At 57.8% G+C, this 25,214-nt stretch overlaps 1 protein-coding gene across 11 annotated transcripts in view; it reads left to right on the top strand.

The window, feature by feature from the left end:
- Positions 1–25,214, top strand: part of ZMIZ1 (zinc finger MIZ-type containing 1) — a 230,684-nt gene that overhangs the window by 156,712 nt on the left and 48,758 nt on the right. The window contains exon 1 of one of the 11 annotated variants that reach the window (XM_089897768.1): positions 4,627–5,662. The exons of the other annotated variants lie outside the window; for them this stretch is intronic. The gene's annotated coding sequence lies outside the window, so the exon portion shown is untranslated. Of the gene's footprint in view, positions 1–4,626; positions 5,663–25,214 lie in introns of those variants that run through there. 11 annotated transcript variants of the gene reach the window in all.

Consider the following 25,214-nt stretch of genomic DNA (forward strand, 5'->3'; position numbering starts at 1 on the left):
GGGTATTCGTTTGCTAGAGATGCCATAACAAAGTACCACAGACTGGGTGGCCTGAACAACAAGATTGCATTGTCTCGCGGTTCTGGAAGCCAGAAGCCTGAATCAAGGTGGTGGCAGGGCCGTGCTGCCTCGCGAGGCACCAGGGAAGGACCTGTTCCAGGCATCTCTCCTGGCTTCTGGTAGTTCCCCGGCTCATGACAGCAGAACGCCAGTCCTCACATGGCACTCTCCCTGTGTGTGTGTCTGTCTCTGTGTCCAAATTTCTGCTTCTTATCAGGACACCAGTCATATGGGATTAGGGTCCACCCTAATGACCTCATTTTAACTTGATCATCTGTGACCCTGTGTCCAAAAAAGGTCACGTTCACAGGTGCTGGCGGGTAGCCCTTCAGCACCTTTAGGGGGAGGGGGGACGCCTCTTGAGAATGATCGCTGTTATCTCCTTTGGTCCTCCCTGGCACCTGGTATTAACTGGCCTCGCTCCCATTTTACAAAGGATGAGGCAGAGGCCCAAGGAAGCCAAAGTGACTTGTCCAAGGCCACCAGCTAGTCAGTACTTGTTTCCTAAGGCTCAGCCTCCAATTCCAGGCACATCCCCACCCTCCACAACTCCTCAGCTAGCAGGGACATGGTCAGTTCCTTCCTGTCTCCGCTCCGACCCCTCTGGCCTCTCTGTGTAGCTGAGAGGCTGTGGGCATCCTAGTGGCATGGGCAGACAGCCTGGGCACAGCTGCCTTCCCAGCTGAGTGGATGGAGGGGCAGGCAGCTCTTAAATACGGAAGCCACCTGCGGGACCATTTCATGCCTGGTTCCTGGGTTCCCTCCCCCACCCTCTCTCCTCCTCCAGCCTGGCAGGAGGCTTTCCTGGATCCCCAATAACCTCACAACCCTAGGGTTTCTTGGCGGTGCCAGTGGACGTGTGGGGCAGGGGTTGGTTTTGTTTTCTTAATGAAATGATTATAAGATTTGGGCCGATGCCAAATGCAGACTTCTGGGAACGCAGCCTGAGTGTGGGTTGAGGGCCCTGCTGGAGGATACATCCGGGAAGGGGGTGGGGAGCAGTGACAGGAGGTTCTGAGCCAGGTAGGTCTCATTCTCCACCGTGACCCCCATGCCCCCCCTCAGGTGGAGCCCTGGACAGCCTGGAATGTCAGGTGGATGGTTAAATCGCACAGAGGCTAAACAGGAAAAAGAAACACAAAGAAGACATTTCCACATATGCAGTGCGGTGTGCTGGAAAGAATATAAAACATGACTCATCACAACTCTGTCTCGCTGTGTGACTTTGATGGTCACTCTCTCTAGAGTCCCATCTTGGGAATAACGGTATTACGGTTGCTGGTGCAGAATTTAGAGCCAGATGGCTGGGTAGTTTAAATCTTTCTGCAAGTTGTCTAAACCTTTCTGTGCCTCAGTTATCCTCTGCAGAGCGGAAATGATAATCACACCTTATCAGAGAGGGCTGTCTGTGAGGATGGCGTGTTGATACTTGGAAAGCGCCTACAACTGTGCCTGGCAACCAGCAAGCACTATGTCAGTGGGAGCTATTACTGTGGACAGAGGAGAGGCCCGGATCCAGCTTGGGGCTCCCAGCTCTGTGTCCCCAGTGGGAGTGTGCCCTCCCACTGTCCCCATGTGTGGGTAGGGTCCCGAGGCCTGGCAGAGACACCTGCATTGGCTGGCTGGGAGCTGAACGTCAGCTGCGCCTTCCTTCTTTGAGATTGTACATGTAGAATTAAGGAGGCTGACCAGGGTGAAGGAGGAAGGGAAAGAGGCAGAGGGAACAGTATTATCAAAGGACACGGGAGTTTGTGTTCTGACCCCTCCGAGGTGGGCAGAAGCCCCAGAAAAAGGTCCCTGGAGGCAGAGCCCCTGAATCAACTCACGCCCAGTGCAGCTGCTTGAGCCTTCCTGGGGCAGCTGCGCTGGCAGTGAGACAGATGCTTCATGGCCGGTTATCCTCCAGTATGTGTGCGTATGTTTACTGACCCCACTCCATGCCCTGCACGCGCTTCCATGCTCCCTGAGAAGGATCAGTTGAATGGAGACAGGTGGCCAAGCAGCTCCCAAGGCCTGAGCTCACGACTGCCACACTCCCGTGGACACCACCTGGGGCCTTGCTGTCTTCTTCACTCTCCCTCTGAGTGCTGGAGCCCGCATGGGTGACATCTCTGAGTCACAGGGATCCTTGTTGAGACCTGCTGAATCAGCAAGCCCTGCTTGAGGAAGACCTGGCTCCGTGGCTCTGGGGTTCATTGTTCTGCCTCTCAGTCTCAGCTGGAGGGAGCTGGGGTTGTGTATGCCCCTAGCCCCCCGCCTTACAGAGGAGGTGACCCAGCCCTGAGCCTGGGAACCACTTTCTACCCCCCCACCCCCACCCCCCAGGGGGACCTACATCTGGTGGCTTTGCTCATTCATACTTACTGGCCTGGGCTGGGACAGGATCCAGGAGCCCATCCCTCTGGAGGTGAGCTGGGGGAGGCCTGGAGGAGGCTCCTCGGGCACCACAGACTTCCCCCCTGCCCCCACCTCGGGGCCTCCATGGCCTGGCTGGTCCTGAGGAGGTAGGCTCTGCACGACAGGCTCCCCAGCTGGGTGAGGCATCCTCCCTCCCACTCCCTCCAGTGCAAGCCGAGGCTGCCTTCCCGGCTGCAGTGCTGTGATTTATTGGCGGCTCCTTCTCACCAGGGCCCACGGCAGGAGGAGTTCAAACACCCGCAGGAGAAGCCACCAGCTATTGATCCCCTGAATCAGGCTTCCCAAGGGCTCCCGGACATTCATCAAGGAGCCACGGCACCAGGGCCGCAGCTCTCTCTTTCTTCTTCCTTCTTCTGCCTCCCAAGTCATTCCTCCGGGCTGTGCCCCCCTCGCTGAGGTCACTCGGAGAGCTCCCCGAGTGCGCTCAGAGGTGGAGAGTGCCTTTGTCTGCGGCCGCTTTCCTATAGATCCTTATCAAGGCAGGCGCCCAGGGGGTGGAGCGGGCCACTTTGGGCCTCAGGCTTTTGAGCAAATCTTTGGAAGTTGGAAAAGTGGAGTTGGAACGTGGAGTAAGTGGAGAGAAGCCCTTCTGAAGCAGGAACTGGTTGGAGTACCCATATTTCTCCAGACCCCGGGCTTGTAGTATTAAAAGCCTGCTAACCTAGTGAGCCGGACTGGGGCTTGAATGGGACCGAACAGGCCTTGGAATTAGCATGTGAAAACGCGAGCTTTAGCCAGGAGGCCTTCTGTGAGGGCTGGTGAATGGATTCTTGAAAACAATTTGTTTTCCTAATTACATAAATCTGCTAGTGGAGAGTATTTACCTTTTTTTTATTTCTCACCTGGGGAAAGTCAGTTGGTCCCAGGCCTGTGAAGTTTAAATAAGTGTATCACTACTCTTCTCTCACCCCACTGTGGGGCTCCTTCCAGAGTAGGTCCCAGGGAGAGCTGGGAGGTGGGGGAGGAGTGGGGCTGTCACTAGTTTCCCAGGCCCTGCCACCAGGTCTGTGTTCCTCTGATAGAAACCTCTGCCCAATTCCAGTCCAAATTCTGGTTCAACCTATAGGAGTGGTTTTTCTGAATTCAGTGCCTGGAGCCACATGGTACGACCACATACCAGGTATTTCAAGAATGAACCTGGAAGTTCCAAACATTTGGGTCTTTGGTGGCTCCAAAGGCACTAAGAATCAGACAAATATTGTGAACTATCATTGCAGAGAACTTCTGGGAGGGGAGGATCCAGAAGAACGGCGTTCTGGTTATTTGAGGTCTTGGCAGCTTTGAATTCTGTATAATCGAGGTCTGAGCCCTGACATCATGGTAAAACCAGATTTATGATAGAAAACAGGTCTTAGGGACATCCATCTCAGTGTTTTCTTCTGAAACGTGGACCCAGTTGTCGTGCCTCCTCAGTTTCTGGGTGTCACTGGCTGAGCACTGGGCTTTGGAGTCTGTGGTACACAGGATCTGCAATGGGGACTGGGCCAACCAAAGAGAAAGATGGAGGGTCTTCACTGGCCACAGGGCTCTTCCCTCATGGGTTCCCAAACACCTGTGGGGCTGCTTGGGAGGGCAGGGCCCCAATGGATGTCTCAGTGAATAAATGACTGTCCCTAAAGAAGCCATTGTAACCCAAGATGAGGGAAGGCTCCTCTGAGGAGGGGAGACTGAGCAGAGCCTGGAATTTGGGCAGAGCAGAAAAGTCCTTACCCTGGCTGCCCCAGGGTTGGCCCTGCAGGAAGGCGATGCAAATTAATCTCTCTTGCAGGAAGCTAGTTCTTGTCCAAAAGGCAGCAAGTTATAAAGTATGAATTAATCCATTTAACCAGCTCCTCTGAGGGAAAGCCTATGACAACTGCATTTCCAAATGCCATCTCTGAAAGTGATATTTCAAGTGGCAGTGGGTGGGATTAGAGCCTGCTAACGATTTATGTCAAACAAGGCGCAAGAACATAATTTCTAGATATGTGATTTGTTTCAGGCACTTCCAGGGCTGGCAGTAGGACAGACACGAAAGTTCAGGGGCCAGCCAGAGCTCAGACTGAAAAGGGGGGGTGGGGGGGTGTCATCGGGAGTGATGGAAGGAGAACAGGAGAAGCAACGTCAAAGGCTAGCTGACCTGGTCATTTACCCATGATGGCAAGGAGAGCAGTGCAGGGCAGTCTAATACAGACGAGATTTTTCAAGGTAGTTCTGGTTACCTTTCATTAGGGTGAATGATGGGGCCCCACTTACCTTCCTAATTGTTTGGGCAGTTAAGTCGACACTCAAGAAACCTTCACTGCAGGTGGGCTGGGGGAAGGGGCTTAAAACAAAGTTTCTCCCAAGAGGGTCGTGGTGATGGGAAGTGCCCACGAAAGAGGAAGGAGCGAAGAACCCTTTGGGGTGGTAGGGCGGCGGGTGGGCTTCCAGGTGTGTCTGCTCAGCTCAGCGCCAGCAGGTCTTGCGACAGACAGGCTGGAAGGAAGAGGCCGCGGCCACCACAGGATGCAATGTCAGGAAGGCAGCAGCTCCCGGGGCGGGGCAGTGCCGCGCTCAGCAGCCGCCCCCGGCTTCCCTACCGCCGCTGGTTCCAGGGCACAGGAACTCCCCGAAGTCAGCGAGCTCGAGCGTACGTGCGCCCGCTCACCTTGCCTCGGGGAATCCCAGGGGCGGCAGGGGCATCAGTGCCAGGGAAGATGCCAGGCCGCCTGCCTTCTCCGCCCCCTAACCCGTTCCGAAAATCCTTTAAACCAGGTCGCAATCCGGGTGCCCCAGTCCCGCCCCGCCCCCTCTCCTCCCCCGGGCAGAGGCCGCCTCCAGGCCAGCTCCCTCCTCCGCCCCCACCCTGCCTTCCACCCTCATTAGCATGGCCACTTGGGAGGATTCTCTGGGGGGCGGGAGACACCCGAAGTCATCCACCGCCTGCGCATTCCCGGCGGCCCCCTCGGGCGGCAGCGTTCCGGGAGACCCACTTGCACAAGTGTTGCTTCCAATTTATTGCCTGGGCGGGGGAGGGAAGGGGGCCTGGTCGCCGCCCCCGCCCGGAGGCTGGAGCGCTGCTTGTCGGGTCGTGCGTTCGCTCGGCGGCGGCGTGCACCAGCACCACCCCTGCGTGCAAGTTTGAAATGTGAGCTGCCTCCGATTCATACTCGCTCGCGCTCCCTCGCAGCAAAGTGGCTGGGCCGACGGTCTGCGCGCGCGAGTGAGTGCGGGTGGCGGGCTGGGGGGTGGGGGCGCGGACGGGAGGCTCGCGGGGCGGGGAGGGCGCGCGCGAGCCAGGGCTCCCTGGAGACGCCGAGGCAGGTCTGCTAGCCTTTCATCTTCTCTCCGCGCTCCTCCTCCTCCCTCCCCTCCCCCCGCCGCGGCTCGCCCGGCCTCCCCCGAGCCCCCAGCCCCACGCGGGCGCACGCAGGGTGGGTGGTCGCGCCGGCGGGGAACGGGCGCGCGGCGCAGGGCGCTGGCCGTGGGAAGTTTCGCTGGCGCGCCCAGTGCACCCCCGCCCCCCGCGCGCCCCCGGCCCATCCCCGTCCCCGGAGGGCTGTCGCTTGCGCCCGGGCGCGCGGCTGGCTGCCTCCTCGGCGGCGGCCCCATTAACGGAGCCTCCGCCTGTGATTGGCTTCGCCCGGGAAGCTGGAGACTGGCGATGAATAATTGATGTGTGCTGTGCGGTAGCCGGACGGCGGCGGCGGTGGCGGGCAGCAGCGAGCGGGAGCGCGGGAGCCGGAGCGCCCTCGGAGCGGGCAGCGCGGAGCGAGCGGGCGCCGGAGCCACCCGGGCCCCCGCGCCGCCGCCGCCGCCGCCCCGGCGCGGAGCGGGGATGCAGGCGGCGCCCGCTGCCTGCGTGCAGCCTTTGTTCGGCGCCGGCTGAACCCTGCCCCGAGTCGCTCGCTGCGGCCGCCCCCGGCTTGGCCCCAGCCCCCTGCGGGCGCCAGGGCGGTACCGCGGCCGGTGCAACTTCCAGGTAAGTGCGGGGTTGGAGGGGCCGGCGCCGGGGCACCCGCGCACCGGGCCCGGGCTCCCTCCGGGAGCGGGGGTGAGTGTGCGTGCCTGTGTGTGACAGAGGAGGGCCGGTGCATTGTGGGTAGCGCCGTGTGCTGCATGGTGTCAGCCCGAGGCTTGGCCGCGAGAGTGGCACCGGCGTGCACCGGACCCGTTTTGTGCGCCCACACAGGGGACCCTCATTCTCTTCGGGGCCCGGGGCCAGGGTGCTCCCCTACGGCTCCTACTCTCGAAGGTGAAGTGTTGGCTCTCCAGAAGACATTTTACAAGGCTCCGTCCTCAATCGGCTGCTATTGCAAAAATAAGAATCGGCCAGGAAGCCTTCCGCGGAGGCAGCGGCCGAGGGTTCTTAACTTCAAGCTGCTCCTTTGTCAGGATGCAGCCCTAATGCTGAAAGCGCCCAGAGACCCCGAGGGGCGCTGCTGGTGCCACCATTGCGGCAGAGCGCCCTTCCGAGAGGTGGTGGGTGCAGAACAGACTTCTGACAAGTGTTTGCTGGGAGGCCGGCTGGAGGAGGAAGAGGAGGAGAGATGGGTTTGCACTAGAGAGCAGGAAGGGGCCTTTCTGGGGGTGCCTGACACCAGGCTGTGGAGACCTCGTTTAAGACCTTGGAGAGAGGGTTTCTCAGAGGACTGCCTGGGCTGAAGGTTTGTCTTGGTGGTCAGGAGCGCGTGGGTTTGGTGTTGGGGTCTTAACAGGCATTGGTGCCTGGAGCACTAGATAGGTCCCACTTCTTGAGTCCAGCTGGAAGCCAGCTTGCGTGAGACTAGGAGACATCAGGCTGTCTTTCCCTGCCCTAACCCTTTGTACCAGTGAACCTCCATAGACGGGCTTCAGGAGGCCATCACTCTCAGGATGGGGGCCTGGGTCCCCTGTCCTTGACCATCAGGCTGGACTGGCAGGTGGGTGCTAGGCATGGCTGGTAGCCCCTCCAGCAGGAAGGTCTTGTGAGGCGGCTGGCAAGGAGTTGGTACCAGAGAGCTTCTTAATGGGCCATCCTTGAGAATGGGCCAGAAATTCGATTGGGGAATGAGTTGGGGTGGGCAAGGTGATGGCACCCTGAAATCAGGGTGACCCCAGAAGGTGTATAGGAACCAGGCCCCTTCCAGTTCTGGAGCTCTGGGCCGGAAGCTCATCTCCCATCCGCTACAGAGCAGAAAGCTCTGTCCGTCAGCAAGAGGTGTGTGGTGGCGGGGGGGGGGGGGTGAGTCTTGAAGTCCACGTGGCTACTGGTAAGCCTGTTCCCCTTTTTTGTGTGTTAGCCAGGCAGTGACTACCCCCCAACTAGCAGGATTCAAGTCCCCTCCTGAGCTATTTTTACCCTGAACTTCCTTAGTGAGAAACCACCGAACAGCGATGCTTTGGTGAGAATCTGGGTCTTTACCGGAAGCAGCAGCCTGCACGGAGTTTGAGACTTGCTTCTAGTGCTGTCTCTGCTCCCTGCACAGCCTCCTCGTCAACAAGAGCCCCTTCACCTCTCTCTCTTTTGCCTCCTGGTTCTCACGACAGTCTGTGCACTCAGAGACTTGGTAGCACCGTTTCAGATGGCAAAATTGATGTCCTCTAGAACACCCAGTAGGGGACAGAGGAAGCCAGTCAGCTCCGACTGGAGTGTGGCCTTGACTGTGAGCTCCTTGAAGGCAGGGGCCATGTGTTACTCGTCACAGTATATACCCCAGTGCCGGCCACCGTGCCTGACAGGTGGAAGGTGCTCAGCGACTACTGAGTGACCGCAGGAGCGGAAAGCTGGCCGCGTGCTGCTTTCCCTGTGGGAGTGGGGAGGTGATGGAGAGATTGAAAGAGCGCTTCTCCTTGTAAGTCAGTGTTGGCTCCGTGCTAAGCAACAAGGCTGAGCTCAGTCCCTGGGAACTCCAAGATGAGTTCCGAGTCTGATGTTAGCCAGGCAGACTGAGAGCTCCCACAGATGTTCACCCAGAGTCCTACCTGGGAGCTTGCTCATGGCTCTTTCAGGGTCACGTGCCAGGGAGTAAGGACGGCAGAGCTGTGTTTAGAACTGCATCGTTCAGTATGGTAGCTACTAACCGCATGGGGCTGTTTATACCCTTAAATTAATTACAAGTTCAGTTTCTCATTTTCACCAGCCACATTTCAAATGGTCAGCAGCCACATGTGGCTAGTGACTACCAGATCGGGCAGCTCAGATCATAGAACATTTCCACTGCGGCCGCAAGTTCCATTGGACAGCTCTGGCCGAGAACGATGGAGATTTAGGACAGAAGTGAGGTGAGGACACTAGACCAGAGGCCACAGGTGTGACAGTGCAGGAAGAGTCCATTGGATACAGGGACCTTCCATTTTCTTAGCACTGCATTTTCTGACAGCCTCCCAGTAAGGAGAGTATAGACAAGCCAGGTGCTCCCACGTAGCATGGGAGAAAGCCGAGATTCAGTTTTGCCCAAGGTCACCCAGCGAGCGGCGTGAGCCCCAGGTCTCCGACTCCTCCGCCAGTGCATTACCACCCAGCAGAGGTCAGCCAGGGGGCAAGGGTGGGCAGCGGTCCCAGGAGCAGCCTCATACCTCCCTGAGGACCGTCTTGGTGCCCGGTAGGCGTCAGTCTTTGTGAAGTCATCCATCGATCAGGCGGGAGAGCCTGCTCAGCCTCGTGTCCCCAGGAACAGAGAGTTCTGAGCTGTCAGAGCTGGAAGGAGAGGGAGACGGGCTCCCTGGTGAGGGAGACGGGCTCCCTGGTGAGGGAGGTGTTTACCTTGATCTATGCGGCTTTGGTCCCAAGGGAGAGGCTGGCTCTTCTCCACAGGGAAGGACCCCATCGGTGGGCCTGTGGCCAGGTTCATTAGCACCACCGCAGAGGGATGTGTGCAGGCCCCAGGCCCGAGGGGAGAAGGGGTGGGGGACATTTGACGAACACAAGATGCCCTTCGCTCCCGCCGTGCCAGGGCCTGCTGCCCCTCATGTCACGGGCCATTCGAGGTGCCACTCTCCCCTTTGCTTTCCCTGAAGCCGCAGCTGCAGGAGGAAACTCTCCCAGGGCCTGGCAGAGAGGCAGCAGCCTCACGAGGGAGCCTGCTCAGGGAAAAACAAGGCCCCTACCCTCTAAGCACTTCCAACCTCTCTGGGCCAGAGGGGCAAAGTGACTTCCTGCCCCAAGGTCATATGGCAGGGTAGGCCTGGGATGGAACTGATGCTCTCTTACGCTCCACTGCAAATCCCAGTCTGCCGTTTTGAACTTGGGGTTTATATAAGATCTAATTGTGCCTTGTTTCACTTTCCTCCTCCATCCCTGTGAGGTCACTTTGTCTCTGGCCTTGTCCCTGTGTCCTGAGGTGCCCACCTCCACCCTGCAGCAGGCCTCACTGCAGCCCCCTGCTCCCCTGGGCCCTGAGCTGACCAAAGGAGGAGGTCTCAGTAGGGGCTGGCTCTCTGCCAGGGACCCCAGCACCCCCAAACGGGGGTCCTCAAGGCCCATCCAGGGGAGCTTGAGAGATGAGAGGATCTGTGGGGACAGTCCCAGGTTTCCAGTCCCCTTGAGTGAGGTGGAGGTGTTGTTCAGGGCCTCTGCTTACCGTGCCTTTCCCTGGAGCAAAGGTGGGCCGCCTGGGGATGCTCACAGCACGCTTCATCCCCAGAGTCTGATGTGCCGTGTGCCCTTCAAAACTGACTGACAGAGCCAGACCCTGACCCCACCGCCCAGAGCGCCAGGCAGGGCCTGCCAAGCACTCTGCTGTCCTCCTGCCCCCTTGCTCTCAGTAGCTGTAGACATGGCACGGACTCCTGCTTGGAGCCCCCGAGGCCCTCTGGGTTCTCCGACTGCCTCCACCTACCTTTGGGGGGAGGCCACCAGGCCTTACAAGTGCCGGGCCCGGGGCAGTAGTGGGTGCTTTGTGCATGTTTGGTGAATGAAGGTCGGGACTTTGGCCAGGACACCCACATTCCCTGAAGCCAAGGCTCCCCAGTCACCCTGGAGTTTCAGTAGTTGTGGGGTAGAGCCCAGCCTCTGTGATTTGCCTTTGGTTTTGTAAAGCCCCCTCAGATAATTCTGATACTGTTGGTGGCAGCATGGCTCCCAGGGCCTAGCATTCAAGTGATAACATCTATGATCTGTTACCAAATTAGTGTGACCTTTGGCAAGTCACTTCCCCTCTGGGGGGGCCTCTGTCCTCATCTCTGTACTGAGAACATTGCCCTCTGTCTCATCTCTGAAAGGTAGACTCCACTCCAGGAGTTGAGCTACTGGAGTCTTGGGCTAGAGGGGGTGTGTGTACGATGTGAGGAGACAGGAGACTGAAGGAGGTCTGGCCCTGCCTTTGGGTGCTCCCTGCTACCAGCATCTAAGGATGCAACGGGAGACAGTAAGGTGCACGGGGTGGGGGGGGGGGCCAGGAGAATTGAATCAATAGTCTTATGCTCCACACCCTAGGACCTGTAGGAGGAGGGGAAGGTGGTTCCCTTGGGGCTGGGGTAGCCTGAAACTCTTCCCAAGTGGCCCTTGATTTTGGAAATGGGTAGGATTGGGGTCTGGGGTGAGAAGGGGAATGAATGTCAGGTGGCACACCTAGGGAGGCGGTCCCTCCTGGCGAAGCAGCAGAGGTGAGCACGGGAGGTGGGGCCATAGCTGAAACAGATCTTATCCCAGGAGCCTGGATCTTATCCCCGGGGCAGGGGGCAGCCAGGGAGGCCCCTGGGACTCCAAGGGCTTCTGGGAGCAGGGATGCCGTTGGATTGAGGCAGGAATCCATCCAGGGAAGTGGGGGAGCCCTGCGAGGTTGGAGCTCTGCTGCAGGAATGTCCCTGTCTCTGCTGACGCAATGGAAAGCTCATTTTGTTGCAGGGTTCCTGTTCTGCAGTCGCCCGTGGTGGGGGGCGAGGGCAGCCAGCTCTTCTGAGGAACTTGGTAGAACTTGTCCAGGCCTCCCCTCTGTTCTCTCCTGGGAAAAAGAGAACCTTGTTTGTAGACTCTGCCCCTAGTGCCTCAGGGGCCGGGGGGGAGCGGAAGGAATGTGTTACAGCCACGCCCCCGGAGGGTTTAAATCCATGCGGGTGGTTCCTTGGGACTGGGACTGGAGGGGACAGGTGTCGCAAGCCCTCCCATGCCTCCTCCGGCAGAGCCTGAGGCGGCCCGTGATTTATAGGCACCCTCCTGCTCCACCTCCCAAGAGTGTGACCCGATTGGCAGCTTTGTAGTCGTGCACAGGAGACTTAACAGCCCCTGGTTCAGACCCTACATGTGGGAGGGAGGGCTGTGGAAAATGGGGGACCACATTTCGGAGGGGAGGGGAAAAAAGCCCAGGGAGGAGCCCATCTTTCTGTCACCTCCTCTCCACCCTGCCGCTACCAGGCCCAGCTCGAACGTCACCAGCCAGGACGCCTTCCCTGGTCCCCTGACCCCAGCACACACACAGACACAGGACCCCATCTCTTGGCAGTCCTTTCCACTCCTTCGTGCTTCCGGGACCCGCAACCTTACATCAGTCTGTTTTATGTGGTCGTTTGCCCACCGGTTGTCATCCCCACTAGGTTGTACATTGCTGGACAGGCCGCCCCTGACTAGTATCGATGCAGGGTGCTCAATATACATCTCTTAAATGACCAGCCCGGGCTTAGGTGGGTTGCAGCAAAGGCAGTCACCCAGGAAGAAACAGAGAGGTCCGAGCTCTTGGGCCAGCTCTGGCTTCCCAAGTTGACATGTGACGTGAGGGAGCCCTCATCCTTCTTGGGGACCCCACCTGTAGGAAGAATCACTGGGTTTACCATGCTGTCTGATCGAAAGGCCACTAGCCACAGGTGGCTATTTAAGTGTATATTAGATAAAATTAAATGAAATTCTATGTCAGGTCCTCAATCACACTAGCCACATTTTAGGTTCTCAGTAGCCCCGTGGGGCTGGTGGCTACCATATTGGACAGTGCAGTGGTTGAATGTTCCCGTCATCACGGAAGGTTCTGTTGGACAGTGCTGGAGGGTGTCTAAGGAGCCTCATAGCTCTGTCATCACAGATCTGTAGGGAGGCAGGGTCCCGCGGCCTCTGCCTGCCTCTCTGTTAGCAGGTCCCACCCCCCTCCGTGCACGGGGCCCTGGACTTTCCCCGCTGTCCTTTCTGTGAAGCACAGGGCCCCGCAGAACTTCCCTGTTTCACCCACTCCCACCCACACCCTGGGCTCTTCAGTGAGGCCGCCCAGAGTCCTTCCCAAGACAGCGTTGGGGAGTAATTATGAAACCCACATCTGTCGTTTACTGGGTGACCTTGGGCAAGTCACTTAACTTCTCCAAGTCTCTGTCTCCTAATGAATAAAACACAGCTGCCTGTGTCTGCCTCTGCCCAGCAGGGTTGCGCCAGTGGGTAAATGAGATGGGGCTTTGAGCACTTAGTGTCTGGTACATAGTAATTGCTCAGTAAGTGGCAGCTCTCATTACTATCATGTTGACTTCATACCCTCGCAGCGTGTGATCAGCTCCCAGACCAGCTGGGCTTTCGGTTTCTCTTGAATTCCCCAGCCCAAGAGCCTGGGTCTCGGCCACACCACGGGCTTCAGTTCTCTTGTCTGTAAGGTGCCCCTTGCACTGTGTGTTGTGACCAGAGACCTGGCCGCGCAGGGCGGAGGGCGGGCTGTCCAGGGGCTCGTGCTGCCTCCTGCGTGGCTGCTGTTAACAGGAGAGCCTGAGAAGGCCAGGGGAGAGCGAAGGGTGCAGTGCGCCTGCCACTTCTTCTGTCCTGATGAGAAGCCGCAGGGCTTCCCTGCTGGCAGCCGTCTGGTGTCCTAGCCCTGGAGGAAGGGTGAGTGGGCCAGCACAGGGGCCCACTTTCACTGCCTTCTTGGGGAAGGACCTATATATACATCTACACCTTGGACTCCTGAAGCCCTCTGGGCAACTTGCCCAAGAACTTCTCCCTTCTGAGGTCCACGAATAGTTCGTTTGGGTCCACGAGCCCCCCCAACACGTGTGGAGTGCATTTTCTGGGCAGAGGGCCTGTGAGCCGCGTCGTGTTGAGGTGCCTCCCAGGGCCCAGTAGCCCTGAAGGAGTTGGGCTGGCAGGATAAGGCCCGTGGGTCCAGGCCTGGCTTCCAGCTGTCCAGAGGACTCCCGGAAAGGCACTCAGTGAAAGGAAATTCTCCGAGTTGGGGGTGAGCCACAGGAGCCAGTGTGCTGTTTCCTCTCACACCCCAGGGCTTGACAGCCGCTGGGTGCTGGGTGCTGGGCTTCGGGAAGCAGGACAGCACTCAGGCCCAGCCTTGGAGAGTGAGGCGGCAACAGTCTCGGGGAGCAGGCTGCGTGCAATGCGAGTGTAAGGGCAGCTGGGGCTGGGGGGCCGGGCCACGTGGCTTCCTAGGGATTTGTCTCCACGGGGGGAAGTAGCTGAGGTGAGGGCTGGGCATTCCCAGAGAAGTGGGCGGGGGGGGGCATTCCAGATGGGGAGGTCGTGGCCCTCCTGTGGCTCCCCCCTATTAGAGGCTGGAGACCCTCACACCTCAGAGGCCCCCTTCCCCAGCCTTGCTCACCAGTATCTCTCCCCCTCCTCTCCTGTCCCCTCCACACAATGGTTCTCTAACCCTCTCTAAGCCTCAGTTTCCTCATCTGTAAAATGGGGGACTAGCACTCATCTCATTGGGTCCTAGGAAGATTAAAGAGCATATTCCAGCCACAGCTTGGAACACCGTGCTGGGACCGGGTCAGCCCTGAGTAAGCATGAGCTGTCCTTGCTGCTCCGTCATGGGTCTCCTTGTGTTTGTGCTAGGCCTGTTCCTCTGGGGACACATCCTCCTGCGTCCCTGCCTTATCATCTTCCATCACAGCCCAAGAGTATCCAAATGCTCCCCCATCTCACCTGCTCCTGTGCCTGCACAGGGGTGCCTCTCCTCCCGCACCAGTGACCTGGCAAACGTGCGGAATGCCCACCCCCCTCCCCCCGCCTGAGAAACCCTGGAGTCAACAGCCCCCCACCCCACCCCCCAATCTCCCCTGGGGCCCTGAGAGCTCTTGGCCTCGGGCTCAGGACTCCCTCGCTGCTGAGAGTAGCTTGTGGCTTCAACCCTCAGGTGTGTCTGCTTTTCATTTGCCAACATCAGGTCCCCAAAGCTCCTGGGCAGTCCTGGGGAAGCCCCTGCAGGGAGGACAGATACCACCATCCTGGGGGGCTCAGGGCAGTGGCACCCAAAGCAGAGAAAGCCCCCACCCCCACTTTACTGGACCCAGGGCAGCCTTGCCACTGGGTCTCTAGTGACTTCTGCCCCAGGGAGACAGCCCAGCCCACAGAAGGGGGCGCCCAGAGGTCAGCATCAGGACAGGGAAAGGGGCAAGCGCCAAGCAATCGCTTCCTTTTTTGAGCACAGGCCCTGGCTTCTCCTGTCCAGGCCGCTTTGACCCTTGAAACAGGAATGATTCCTCCTCTCTCTCCATGTTTGTGCCCCATGGCGCCAGTGAGCAACAGACGGGCCTGGTGGGGAGGAGGGATCATCACCGCCCGGCCGCCCTCCTGACCCCACACCGGCCCGTGCACCCTGTGAGCCAAACCCCTGCAACCCACCTGCCTGGAAATAAGCCTCCCAGCATCAGGCCTGTCAGGGGCCGATAATCCTCTCAGAGCTCCGCGCGGTGCTGTGCCCTCTCTGAGAAGTACGCGTGATGACCTGGATGAGATCTTTGTCCTCAGGTTACAGCCTCCGCAATGGTGATTTCTTCCCAAGTTGGGGCATCCTGATGAGTGTGCGATGCTCCCTGTGGTGCTCCCTCTGGCCCAGACAGACCCTAGCCTCTGGATGGGCCTGGCCACCCAGAGGCTGGGTTCGCTGGATGCCTCCCTGGTCTTAAACACCTGTTACCTGAAGCCTTGCTGGCACCCCACCCAGGTGATCTGGAGCTTGTGATTCCACTCTGCCACTTGAGTTGCCTCCTCTGAAAAATGCGGGTCCCCTTCTTTCACAGGCCTGTTGCAGCAACAGGAGTCCTGGAGCAGGTGTCCTGCCGAGGCACTGCATGCACACCCTCCACGCGTGTCCGCTCACTCATACACGCGCCTGTGCCCTCCCTGGGTTCACTGTGCCGTAGTTATAGCCCTCGGTTTGCACGGGAATGTTTTATTTCTTCAAGCTCATGGCTATAGCTCCTTCGCGTTTGTATGTTCCGCATCCAAATGGGCAAAATTACACACTAATATGGTTTTGGTTTTTTTGTTTTTTTTTTTTGGCGGTACGCGGGCCTCTCACTGTTGTGGCCTCTCCTGTGGCGGAGCACAGGCTCCGGACGCGCAGGCTCAGCGGCCGTGGCTCACGGGCCCAGCCGCTCCGCGGCATGTGGGATCTTCCCAGACCGGGGCTCGAACCCGTGTCCCCTGCATCAGCAGGCGGACTCTCAACCACTGCGCCACCAGGGAAGCCCACACTAATATATTTTGAATGAATGAATGAACAAATGAAGAGCTGGCTCTGGGTGGAGCACTGTGGGGCATGTGAAGAGAGACAGGGTCCCTGCCCTCTGGGAACTTAAAGTCCCCGAATGAAGATGGCAGCGCTGGAAGACACCCGGCTGTGCAGGACCATATGTGGAGTGCTAGCGCGCCTGTTGCAGGGCGGCGGGCCGGCAGGGTATGTTGCAGCAAAGCATAAGATGGAACATTGGAAAATGTTACGTGGGTTTTGCCTCTGCGTACATACGTCGTGTATTCTTGCGGTTGGACACGCGTGTGTTCGTGTGGACACGCACGGGACAAGACAAGTTGAACGTTTATTGGATGAGTGTATATGACGGTGTTCTCGTGGGTTTGTGTAGCTTCATGAACACGGGGGTTGTTGGGAGTGTCTGTGATGTGGGAGGGGCACCTTGGGAGCCAGATGGCTTATGTGTGTAAGAATGAACACGTCTTGATCCCTCTGGGGCATTCAGGCGCCCGCACCATCCCTCCCTACCATGCTGGGCAGCCCCTCCACTTAGCAGTTGTGTGACCTCGGGCAAGTTACTGAAGCTCTGAGATACCTCAGCCTCTGCAGAAACAGGGATGGTAATAGCAGTGACCTTGAGATGGCTGTGAGGACCCACCAAGTCCGTGTGCCTGGCACAAGGGATGTGTTTCATAAATGTTGGTGTTATGCTGGGGTAGGAGGGACGGTCCTCCTACTGGCCTGGGGGCCCAGGACAAAGGCAGTCACTGCGCCTGGCCCTGTCCTGCCCCTTCTCCTGTGCAGGCACGCCCTTAGCCCACTCAAACCAGAGGGCAGACGTGGAGCTCTGAGAGGGGGAGCATCTCCAAGGCTCTAGGATGTTCTTCCTCCTCAGACGTGGCCAAGGGCATCTGGCCCAGCAGCCTTTCTCACCGCACCACTCCAGGGACTGGGGGAGGGGTCTGGGAAGGCTCGCTGGAGCTGACCCCAGAAGGCCCTTCCCATCCTTGGGAAGATGACTCTGGACCCTCCCAGACCCTCAGGAAAGGGCATTTCGTGGCTTCCTGGTGAAATCAGCCCAGGCTATCCACAGCTTCCTTTCTGCCTGTCTCAGGGATGGCAGAAGAATTCTGTGAATATTCTCAGAGGTTCCTACAGAGAGAGACTTTCAGATGGTCAGTGTATCAAAGCACTGTAGAGTCGGGAGACTGCCGGGAAGTCACTCGCCTCTCAGGGCCCCCACTTTCCCCATCTGAAAAATGGGTTGGTTGATTCCTGTCTTCCTTGGCATGGGGACTAAAGTCCAGGCTGGGTCTCTGAACCCTCACAGTCCCATCTCCCGGGCACAGCTCCTGGGCAGGGAGCACCTCCCTCGGTTGGCCTGGCGCCTTCCCCCTGAGCTTCAGCTTCCTGTCAACCAGCTCTGCGAACGCACCTGGAGCGCTCTGCCTCTTTGGGGGATTATGTGGGGAGGAAGAACACCCCGGCCAGGTGGCCTTACCTTACACTCCCCACCCAGGGTCCTGACTTCAGGGTACTAAGTAAACAGAGTTCAGATGTTTGCTCTGAGGTCACGAGTGGGAGCAGGGAGTAGAACTTCTCTGATGTTTCTAGAGCTCTTCGGGGTCCAGGAAAGTGCTTCCACCTGTGTGGTACCATCTCTTCCCGGGGGGTGGGGGGGATACAGTCGCTGCCAACATTGGGCAGCCAGGGGGGCTGAGGGTGGGCGGGTCATCAGGGTGGCCTTGAGGCTCCAGCCCTGGCCTTCCACCCTCAGAGTGTGAGTCTTTGGTGCCCGCCAGAGACCCTCCTCTCCATTTCCCTGGCGGTGCCTGAGGCGGTGTGGGGTCCAGACCATAGGCTCCGGGGCTTGGTTAGGGGCTCCTGAGATGATACTGTGACCCTAAAAGGCGATCCACCTGCTGATCACCCAGCATGCCCTGTGTGGACGTGCAGGCCTGCACACGTGCACACACAAACTCCTGGCCCTCCGAGATCCCTCTCCATTTAGACAGCTTCATTGTAGCTTAAATTCTCATTTTAGCCAACTTCGTTTTTAATGTTGAACAACTGTCACTTGTTTGTATATACTTCAGAAGCAAAGTCCCCAGGGGAGAAGCAGTCTGTTTTCTTAAGCTGAATCCTGGAAGCCCAATTAGGAGTGATTGTTCCACTTCTAAGGTTTTCCAGAGGCTGCCTGGCATGCCCTGCTGAGCCCCTAATTAGGAGCCAGGGCGCCCCAGTTCAGGGCCCGGCCCGGCTGGGGGTAGCCTGTTTGAGGGCCGGGCCGGGGCAAGTTCAGGGCCTGAACCCAGTCCCAGGAGGTCCCTCAAGGGATGGGGGACGGTCCTCTCCTCCATTCAAGGAGGGCCAGGCTTACTGCCCTTCATTCCAGGGCCCTGGCTGTCTTTGAGGACAGCATGCAGGGAGCAACAGCAGAGTCGAGGCACCCTGGGTTTGAGGGAAGCCATCTCATCGGGTCTGGTTGGCCTTCATGCCCACACGGATGCTGGTGGGAAGGCTGCCGAGTGCTGTCCTTGCACTAGTCACTGGGAGGTCACCTGTGATAGGGCCCAGCCTGCCTGTCACCCGTTCACTGTTGATTCACCTAGCTGATTAGAGAGCCCGGTCTGTGGGCCACCACGGTCCTGCATCACAGTCCGTGTGACACTCAGTACCATGGGGCCCAGGAGAAGAGGGTCCAGCCGGGTGGGCCCAGGAAAGGCTCCCCCAGAGAGGGGAGGCTGAACCGTGAAATACAGAGGGCGGTTCAGACAGGTAGAGAAAAGGGGCCTCGAACCTGGAGGCTTTAGAAACCAAACACTTAGTATTTTAGGCCGTAGTCGTGATTTTCAATATGTTGCCTGATCTCTTTTGCTGGGGAGGAAGAGCGTGTAGTAGAAAATAAACACGTGCTTGCAGCCTAGGGGTTAGCTGGAGCTGCACACACAGCTGGTGCCTGCTCGCTCCCTGGGAGGCCTTGGCCTCCAGGCTCGGCCCTGGGGTGCCATGGAGTGCCCGTGGCTGCCCTGGGAGGCACTGTCCCTCGCCCAGCTCAGGCCTGTACCCTGCAGCTTCCGGGAGGTTCCGGTTTCTGCCCGCTAGGTGGGCGGCTCCCCCCTCCCGCCCCCACCCCCATTCTCCACAGCACACTGCTCGCAACACTGCCCTGCTTCCGCCACCTGAGCCCCCCAGGTGCCATCTGCCACCCTGTTTTCAGGCGGCAGGTAGGCGGCCTTGGGGCAGGACGAGGAGCACGCAGGCGGATCCCAGGTGGGGCAGGTAGTGCCTGGCCTGCTACCTGGCACCTGGGTTGTCCCCACCTGCCTAGGAATAGGTGAGAGCAGGTCTGGTAAAGTATGGGTGTGTCTAAGGGGTCCTCCTGTCTCTCTTGGCATCTTTGCATGTATGAGCTGTAGGGTCTGTCTGGCCCCTCTGTGTGTATCTGAACACCTGACCGTCTCTATCTTGAGCCTGGTCATTCCCTAGGCATATCCCTGCCCGCCTCCCTGTGTCTCTACTCCTTTGTGTCTCTCCGCCTGCACCTTACATCTCTCTCTCACTGTCTCTGCGTCCCTGCCTGTCTCTCTCAGATCCAAGCTGGTGAGGGTGCCTTTGCCATCAGAGCCACCTCCCCCCACGTTGGGTTGCTCTGCTTAATTTCATTTTCCCGGGGCTCCAACTCACAGAAATAAACCCTCCCTCCCCACCCCTGCACTTTTTTGATTTAACAAGCCTGCTGCAAAACAATAGTGATTTCCGCATCGATCATAAACAGAAGTGATTACCATACAATTACAGCCTGAACCATCAGCCTCCATGCAATCACTGAGCCGCATTGTAAATAGGAAGACAATTGCCTGCAGAATTACCCCCAAATTGGTTTAAGTGGCAACAAAAGAGTGTTGGCATTTTGGCATTTTGGGGAGGGGGAGGGGGAATGCTGGTGGTCCTGACAGCCAGGGTCCCCACTGCTGTCTTCCTTGCCTTTGTGGAGGTGACCTGCGAGGGCGAGCTGCCCACCGCCTTCCCCCACCTCATTCTCTTTGCTTCAGTTATTGCTCCTTGCCCATCTTGGCACCGTTTGTTATAAACTCATTTATACTAATGTGCGAGTGTCTAAGCATGCCTTTGACTGGGAGAGTGGAGACGGGTGAGTCTGGGGGAACGGGATATTCCGGGGAGGCCTCCTCAGCTCCCCTGATTTCCCCTCTCCCCAGCGCCACCTCATCTCTGCCTCTTCCAGGTCACTTCATCCCGCTAGGCTCTTCTGGCCTGGCTCCCACCCTGCGGCCTTCCCTCCCCATCTCCCAGCCTAGTGGTGGTCTCCTGCCAGGAGGCTCCTGCTTTCTGTCCAGGGCGGCCTACTCCCTCCTACAGCTGCAGTGTGTCCCCTGCGTCCTCCGCAGCCTCCCAGGCCAGCTGGAGCCCCTGTGCCTGGCCTCATGAGCCAGGGCAGCCCATTTCTGGGAGTCTGCCAGCCACCCCTGCAGCGAGTTCCAGGAGGGGCTCGCAAAGCAGGCCTCCACTGACCTGGGCCCGCCCCTTTCCAGCCTCTGGCTTTATGAGAAGTCCTCTGCCAGCAGGCCGTCTCTTGAATGTCTGGAGATTGGACTCCTGAGCGCCAGCCGTTTCTGCAGGGGGCTTGTCTTTGCTTGGGAGGTGATTTCTCTCCAGGGTCAGGCTGCTCTGAAGTTACCGGGAAAGCCTGCCCACTGGCACACTTAGATTCTATCAGATTTGTGCAAATCCAGGTTAGAAGTGCTTCTGCATGTTCCATCTGATCGTCGCAGAAGGATTAGCGCGTGCTGGTGATTTTATTCTCGTTTTTGACGGAGGCGTGATGCAGCTGGCGCCGGGCCACACAGCCCACCAGTGGGGGTGAGGTCTCAGGCCCCTGCTGGAGTGCTTGTTTCTAGGCGCCATCTCTCCAGCGTTCTCGGACCTACAGGATGCAGGCTGGTTGTGGTGGGGTGGGTCTCACCTGGTCTCTGACCTGCTCTGAGAGCTCGGACAATACCAGTGATTTGAACAGGTCCCAGTGAGTGACACTTGGGGGTGCCAAGTTCTGCTCACACGTTCATTAGTGCCTCTCATCCCCACTACAGCGCTGTAAGGGATGGTCAGGCCCCCACTGAGAGCACTCGACTCACTCAGAGCTCAGGTTCCTGGTACGGAAGCTAGTTGAGGCATGTTAGCATCCTGTAACGCAGAAGGCAGCCGGGGTTCCCCGGGCTCTCTCACTGGTCCAGGTATCACCGAGACTCCCTGTCTGGTTGCTCCCTGCCAAAGTCTCGGGACAGGGCCCCATCTAGAGTTGGTATATTTAGAACCCAAAGTTCTGTCGGCTGCCCCAGCCCTGTCCTGCTCTGGGAGGGACCTCAGTGCTGCCGTGGGCTTGGCCTGAAGGGCTGGGGTGAGTTGGGCAGGGGCTGGGGCGACCCTGAGTTGCCCCTGTGTGCCTGGCACCCACCTCTTCCGCGCTGACATTGAGAGGAAACCAGTCCAGAGAAGAAGCTGGTCAACATGGCATCCACACACCGTGGTGGTCCCCGCCTGCCCAGCCGACCTGCCCTCACGTGCCCCGTCCCTGAGCCTTTGCTCCTGCTGCATGTCTCCTGGGTAGCCAGGTGTCCGGTGGAAAGAAGGGGAGTTCCAAGGCGCAAAGACCTGCACTCAAGTTCTGTGTCTGCCACGTCATGCTTTGTGCCATCCTTACCTCTGAGTTCTGCTTCTTTTTCTTTAAAACGGGACTGTGCCCGCCCTGCTGGACGACTGGACAGTAGAGGTGAGCATGTTATCAGATAACAGCTGCTGTCATCCTTGGCCTTAGAATCCAGCCCTCCCTCCGAGAAGGAGGGGGCCCACCCTTCAGTGAGCATTCGTCATGTGCAGAGCTTTGCGCTGGGCATTTTAAGGCTGCCTGGTTTGATCCTTCACCACAACCCTGAAAAGACAGCCACCACTGTATCTGCGATGTCCTACACGGGAGCCAGAGCCCCGTGTGGGCGGCCACACTTAGATTTAATGAAGTAACGTTAAATACAACGTAAAGCTCAGCCCCTTAGTACAGCAGCCACATTTCAAGTGCTCGATAGCCGCGCGTGGCCCGTGGCCCCTGTTTTGGGCAGCGCAAAGATAGAACATCTCCATCACTGCAGGAGTTCTGTTGGACAGGCTGCCCTGTGTTATCATCCCCTCTCACGGGTGCGAAGTTGAGGACTAGATCAGTGACACTTCACACTCAGGGTCCCAGCTGGAGGAGTGGGAGCTGGCGTGCAAGCCTGGGCCCCTCAGCTGTAGGACACACTGAGCTCTCCTTTGTTGCCAGATCTCATACCTCCCCACACACCCTCCGTGGGACCCTCAAGGGCAAGGACTGTGTTTGCTCTGCATCCCAGTGCCCAGCCTAAGACCTACCCCAGGGCAAGCATTTGGGGCGGTGTTTGCCGAGAGGGCGATGGAATGAATGACCGAACAGACACTGCCTGCTGAAACTTGGGGGCACGCTTCATTCCCCTCCTCCAGGAGGATGCGCACAGTCAACTGCTGAGGAGTGATGGATGGCCCCTCTCCCGAGATAAATGTGGCAGTCGAGGTAATCGGATTGTGTGTGACAGTCCCATTTGTAGGCGAGGGTAGGAAGCGCCCAGCCATGCCTCGCCCCAGCCGCCCATATTAGTTTAATCAAATGCCTGGTATCTAAATGACTGGGCCTCAGTGATAGATGATGTGAGCTTTGCTAAATGCTGTTGCCCTGTCAAACCCAGCTTCTCAAGGCCCTGCCTGGCTCCTGGGAGCTCTCATTTGTTTTTTCTTGCCTGGTTATCTCTGAGTGGGGCAAGGAAGGGGGGCTCTTGCGTCTGTCTTAAATCTCTTGTTTTTCATGGAGGAGGAGGAAGAGGCCGGAGCTGGGGGAGGAGTGAGATGGAGTCACCTTCCGCCTCTTCTGAGAAGCCTTCCTGGGTGGCTGCAGACAGTCTAGGGGAGCCTGACTCCCCAGAGCCCCTGAACTTGGGCCTCACCATGCTCTATGTACCTTCTGTCTCGTACAGACTCTCCCCTCCCCGTGCTAGCTAGCCTTTTCACTCTCTTCAAGGGGTATACCAGAAGTTTTTCCCTTTTATGCTGGAAAATTCTCAACTTTCCCCTTATGGTTAGTGGTGGTTGTGTCCTCTTTGAGAATATTCCCCAATCCCAAGGTCATGGAGGTATTCACCTATATCATCTTCCAGACAATGTATTATTTTGCTTTTTTTTTTTGTCTGTGGTGTGAGGTAGGGATCAAGTTTCCGGTCTGCTCATTGTGAGCTCTGAGCTCCTGCTGTGTGCCCCAGGCCAGGCTGGGTCCTCTGGAGAAACAGGAGGTAGAAAAGGCACAGTTCTGTGTTCTAGGAATGACAATCAGTTTGAGCTTAAACTTGTGCTCTTAAAAAGGAGGCTGAGCCCAGCATGTATAACACGCCACGCTTTGTATCAGGGTGGGGTCTGCCCATACCAGCCATGCCCAGGGCTTCTGGTAATGTTGAGTGTCACTTGTGTGTCAGATACTGTTCTGGGCACCGGGGATGTGTCAGTGATCGCAGTACGTGGAAACCCCTGCACTGGAAAGAGCTTTTGCTCTTTGCCCAGGACCACACAGTGGGGCATCAGATGAGAAGTGATATAAAAAGTAGAAGGTGGTAAGTGCCATAGAGATGGGTTGAACAGAGGAGGGTAATAGAGGGAGTCAGGCGGCGGGGATGGTACTGCCATCTACAAACTGGAAAGGTCAGGGAAGCCCTCACTGAGTAAGCCAGTGAGGGCTGAACCACGTGGATATCCAGGGCAAGAAACTTCCAGACACATGTTGCAAAGGCTCTGATACATGTAAATGGTGGAATAACTCTGGAAGGAAAACCAAATACACTAGCCTGATTCCCCTGGCAGGAGGAACTAAGATACGAGACTGGGGAGGGGAGACTGCATTTTTCGGGACATACCTTTTTTCTACTTTTGTATATTTTTAATCACATACACACCTTACGTCTTCAAAAATTACCATTGAAAAGTAAAGCAGGGAGGGTGGGGAAATGTAACAGTGAGGCGGAACCATCAGATGTACTAGCAAAACTGTGGCTTTGGAGGCCAGCAAATGTGGGTCCTGATCCCTCTTCTGGCCTCTGTCTGAAATGTTAGCTTTCTAAGGAGACTATTTGTGCATTACTTAGGTAAATAAAAAGTCATTTTATTAATTAAAAATCAGTAGATCCCACTCTGTTGATTGTTTTGGCTGGTTGTCGTTGGGCGGGTTCCTTAACCTCTCTGAGCACCCGTTTCCTCCTGGAAAATGGGGGTAGTCATCCTGACATCACAGGATTGTCAGGAAAATGAACAGAGAAAAAGAGTGTGTTGAGTTTCTGCCCGGCCTGGAGTTGACCTTCCCGAGGGCATGTCCTTGGATGACCTGGCCCTCTGCAGGGCAGAGGCAGAGAATCTATCCCTGTCCTCAAGTTCTCCAACGGCTTGGGACCCCAGGAAGGCCCAGGCTTTGCATTCCAGCTGCCTCAGAGGCAGATGGATTTGCTCTGGACCCCCAGGCTGATGGCCATCCAAGACCCTGTGGCCTGCTGGCCCTTCACAGCCCCCTCAGGATCCAGCCTGCCCAACTGGTGTCTGCTCGGCTGGGACCAGCTGGTCTTCACCAGATGGTCATCTGGCTCTGACACCCTCCCTGCCCCAGTGTCTCCTCCTCTCTGGGCGCTGTGTTAATTTTTTCATGGCTTCCCTCAGAGGCAGAAGGCAGAGAGCTGTTTCCTGCAGGGAGAGAGCAGGCGCTGGGGGCGGGAGGAGGGAGAGCTGAGTGGTGATTAAACACTGCAGAGGCCTAAACAAATGACGGCTCCCTCCCCCAGCTGCTCTGGGAGAGAAACATGGAGCCGGAGCCGGCCTGAACTGCAGATGGCCCAGGCTGCTGTCTGCCCCTGCCTGCCTACTTGGAGCTGCCCTGGGGCTACTTCCTGAGAGCCGCAGTGGTGCTGAGCCCTGCAGGAGCCAGCTCAGTCCTTAGGGCCACTGTGAGGCAGGCCCCGAGGCAGAGAGGGTTCAGGGCCACACCGCTAATGCGCTAGGGAGTGGTAGAGCGGAGACGGTTATGCAGGGGCAGTAGTAGTTACTTCTAGAGTACCAGCCTGAATGAGACAGCGCATGCAAAGTGCCCAGAACGGCACCTGGCCTGAATCAAGTTCTTGGTCCGCAGGAGCCACTGTCAAGGTTGCCCCCGTTACACCTTTAGAACAGCTGGGTGAGATAGGTTGCCGTGCGGGTGAAGAAACTGGGGTGCACACACCTACCAGGGTGTTGCCCGGGACCACACAGCGGATTAAACCCAGGCTCGCCCACTTCTGACTCCCTGCCCAGAGTTCC

The sequence above is a fragment of the Delphinapterus leucas genome, chromosome 16 (assembly GCF_059928025.1).
Source record: "Delphinapterus leucas isolate spDelLeu-1000000601 "Yukka" chromosome 16, BTC_Dleu_Yukka2, whole genome shotgun sequence".
Taxonomy (NCBI): Eukaryota; Metazoa; Chordata; class Mammalia; order Artiodactyla; family Monodontidae; genus Delphinapterus; species Delphinapterus leucas.